At 44.8% G+C, this 4,359-nt stretch overlaps 1 long non-coding RNA gene across 1 annotated transcript; it reads left to right on the forward strand.

The window, feature by feature from the left end:
- The first annotated feature begins 629 nt into the window (after positions 1–629).
- Positions 630–3,331, forward strand: LOC146785334 (uncharacterized). The gene is made up of 3 exons (XR_014970702.1): positions 630–692; positions 2,144–2,254; positions 3,253–3,331. It is a non-coding gene; the product is annotated as an uncharacterized LOC146785334 (long non-coding RNA).
- Positions 3,332–4,359: the final 1,028 nt, after the last annotated feature.

Below are 4,359 nucleotides of genomic sequence, written 5' to 3' on the forward strand. Positions count from 1 at the left end.
AATAGATAGGGGCGGATTGATACATAGGTTTAGGTACTTTGTATGAGCTTCTAATTGGTTAGTGGTATGCGTGATGCCCCCCTCACTCAGTTACGTGACGTGCTGCTAGTACGGCAGTCTTTAGAACCTTTCTAGTTTGTTCAATGAGTGGAGGTAGGCTTTGCAGTTACTTAGCAGTAGCAGATCAGCATCAATCAAACCAAAATTTGGTGTATACAAAAAATGTAGTCATGTTCATGTGTCCTCCATGATTGGATCATACACATTGTTGAGGAATACAGTGGAAATGCATACTTAATGTACAATTGGCATGCCTGGAATAGGTGGGCTAGGTTGGGTGGTACGTTGTACTAATACTTAGGCTTACTTGTAACTTAGTTTTCTGGAATCAGAATGGAAGAATGGATTACTGTTGATAAATAGTAACTTAAGTAGTCGAACTGCGAATCCCCCGATATTACATGTTGACCAGATGAGATCGGTCAATGTAGTTATTGCAATTGTTTACATAAGTGTTTTTTGACCGTTGTTGAAAAATATTGTATTTGTTTGACACCATCCATCAATGTTTGTCTCTTTCTTATATCTTTCCTGTTCATCAGCACCCAGGGGCAGACGGGCAGGGACTGGGCAGTCGGCGGGACAGGAACACCACCAGGAGGACACCGCTGAGGGCTCCTCTGCTGGCCCCAGTAAGTCTTCTTGTTTTTAATAATATTTCTTATTCCATAACTTTTACTGCCCCATTTCTCCCGAACTATAGTGTGTTTCCAAATGCTATTTTTTTACCACCAATTATCCTTCGATCTGTACGGTTTCAAAAAGCTTATCCCTGCCTCCGCTATGATGACTGAGTACTACTACATACTATCAGTCTGTCTGTCTGTACTGTAGTAGCTAGTCTTGCCCAGTTGGCCAGTGCCACTCTTTGTGAAAGGTTGTAATATAAAACTCATATTCACCAGTAGCTCGTACAATCCGTTGGGTCGTTGTCTTGTACTACTTTTTACTCTTATTGATGTTTAGGCTTTGAAAATTCACAGCAACAACAGCCCTACCAGATTTCTTAATATTTTGATATGATACCCTATAGGACATACCACTGTTGTAGGGATCTTGCACATACATTTGCACCAGAAAATAGGATGTTGGTGATGGTAGGTTGGACCTTCCTTGCACACCTCAATCAGAAATTCCACACCCACCACAATTGCACTGCTTGACTATAGTACTGTCTTGTCATACCTATTAGGTCTCGGAACCCTCCCCCCAAGATAACCAACAAGTAGACAACCCAGAACATAACACACCCAACCTCTGTCGTGGAAGCAATTCACATGCACACCCTTACTTTAATTTGCTCACTCGTGTAAGTTAGTCCACTCCACACCAAATACCACAAAGTCTATGTAAGTTTAAAATTTTTATTTCAATTTGAGAAGGTCTGTACACTGTTTTCTTAGCAGCACCAACCGGCAAATCAATAACATTAAAACAATATACATTGTTACACTTATACAGTTGGGAATTAAATCATGATAACTGAAGTGGTGGAAGGCAGCACCACCATCCCATAGCAATTTAGTTTATATACATTTATAAATGAAGATGTGAGTGAAGGGACCCCTCACCTCAGAAGAACCTAGTACTGGTAGTTGGTGCATCGTTCAGAAGCTCTGGTTCGTAGAAGGGAATCTTGCGTCTGTAATGCGAAAAAAGAAATGGTGTGCGTTAGTATATTGCAACTTGCAAGCATTTCTCAGCCGTGCCAAAAAGTGTAGCATCTATGGATAAGTAATATGGACTAACAGTAACAGTAGTACACCAGTTCTTCCTAAAAAAGTGGCTTGTTAATGTTTGTTGACCGCTTGTACGCAGCGCGTAGACTAGACAGTAGCAGTGTGAGGCAGGTCATGTGGGCTCAAAGGTGTCTTAAGAAGCTGCAAGGTAAAGGTAACGTCACATGTGCATGGCTAGGGCTAATCAAGCAAATGCTACAATGATCATATAACTTAGTGTCTACTCTACTACTACCTGATTTGTACTAGTGATGTATGTTAGTATTAACTCATTTTTCAACCTTGCTACTGATCAATAGGGGGGAGGTGTATATGTCGCCTAATAAATGTGTAATGTTTTCTAGGCGCACTACCGACCACCATTGCTGGGGCCAGCGAAGGCGACGCCGAGGGCGAGGATGCGGCAGTTGCAGATAGCAACGGAGGGGGAGTGGCAGCACCAGTGGCAGGCGGTGGTGGCGGTGGTAAGTTAGATTCATAATCTTTAACTATTGTTGAACTTGACAGCACACTCACTGCAAAGGTTTACTGTATGTATATGTATACTGTACAGTTGTGAATTAGGGCCCCATTAGGATGGTGGGCGTATTGCCCCCGCCGGGCTGGCTGGAATTCACTGCCGTCACAGCAGGGGCAAACCTCCCGCCATCCCTGTAAAAAATATTCAGACATGTCCAGGCGGAAAAGGGTTCAATATGGCGGTGGTGTCTCTCTCACCACACCGGCAGCCATATAATCTGCATTTTGGAATGCCTTTGCGTGGCGGCATTGCCGTCCGCCACGGAAAGGCATGCACACATTGCAGAGTATGCTTGGGGGCCCCCATGGAGGGTACCTACCGATGCTATGGTACCCCCCCGACTTTCAAAGCAAAACGTGACAGGCTCCGTGCGGGGCCCGTCATGTTGTGCTTGGAAAAGCAGCACAACATTTTAGCATTGCTTTCAGCAAAGCCAACCAGAATTTAAATTTAAAAAAACAGGGTGCGCCCGCCACTGTGCCGGGCGCATCATCCTAATTAATTGTCCCCACGGGACCCCCACCCTTTTTAGCAGTCGGATGGCGGGCGGACAAAGTCCGCCCGCTATCCGATGTCGTAAGTAAGTATGAGTTCTTGGGGACGTTTGAAGAGTGAACTAGAAGACTAGAATTCCCTTTAATTGGTATAGGACTAGGAGCCGGAGTATTGAGTAACCAATGTCCTCATCTATCTGATTTCAACTCCGCTTTGAAAGTTTTATGGAGAAGAGCACCTGGTGCACTGTTCAACTAAAAAGTGTAAGACAGGTGGAAGGAAGAAGGACGGGCGACATTTAAAATGTTATGTACTACTGTGCTTTATTTTATAGTGCTACTCTACCATGCCACTATGTGTATAAATAATTACCTTGTCCTACTGTTTTATTAAGACTATATTTTACAATTGTCTTGTTTTTTTCTTTTTGATACACAGCAACTCCGAAACTCAACCGTAAGGAGTTGGCCGCCAAGGCACGGCGCCGGAAGCTGGAGGCAATCCAGCAGGAATACCGGCGGCTGGTGGTCCTAGCCGAGGAGGAGGAGGAGGCTGCTGCAGCTATTGAAGGCTCCTCCAGTGCCCCGGGCCCCAGCCACCGCCCTCCAGCGGTACGGCGCCACCGCCGGACGGCTGCCCACCGCAACCGTGTCATCTCCGGTGCCCCCCCCACTGTGGCTGCAACTGCCGCGACCTTAGACGCCGCGTCGCCCATTTAGAGGACCAGATGCGTGTCCTCCTCCAGTCCCGCCCCACCAGTTAGTCCCTGTCACTGCCCCTTTTTTAATTCCTGTTCGTTCTTCACTTGTTTGGGCGTTCTCTACTTCTATGGACAGTCGTTGGGGTTAGGGAGGTGGGTGGGTCAGCTTTTGTGGGTTTAGTTTATTTGTTAGGGTCAATTAAATATATTTTTCTATGTTACATGCAATGTTGTTAATGTTTTGTAGGTGGGGTAACTGTTTTACATCACACTGTTTCTTTGCTGGTGCATGGCCGCCCATAGCGTGTGTTTGATTTCAATAATTTGCTGACTGTATAAGACACAAACAGATAGATGCGACACACCTCACTCATTGACTGGTCCTACTATGCATTCTTTGGAGTGGTGTTTGAAACTGAAATCATTGACAACATGTCCATTATTGATTCTGCCTCCCCCAAACTTCTCTCTTACCGGTGCTTGATGTTTATGTCCAACTGTGGCACAGCACTGGCTGCATGGTGAAGATGGTTTCCTTTTTCATACATGCCATGATTGGGGTGGTGGTGGTAGTATAGTAGTAGTAGTATACACTGGCAGGGTGGCAGCATTTCCAAAAAAAGAAAAAGAGATAGTCAATCGCCTTTGAGAGACTGTTAGAGGAGTAGTTGAATGAAGTACATCACAGAATTTACCGAGCAACAATTATATGCTCAAATATTTGACAAAAAAACTGAATGCTGGTTATATTATGAGGATAGCCTACTAGACAGAGTTACAAACTATAGTTTTGTCGACTTGGCTATGCCTACAGTCTAACAGTTAGTGCTGTATATGAGGAATGA

Source organism: Triturus cristatus, chromosome 11, assembly GCF_964204655.1.
Source record: "Triturus cristatus chromosome 11, aTriCri1.1, whole genome shotgun sequence".
Taxonomy (NCBI): Eukaryota; Metazoa; Chordata; class Amphibia; order Caudata; family Salamandridae; genus Triturus; species Triturus cristatus.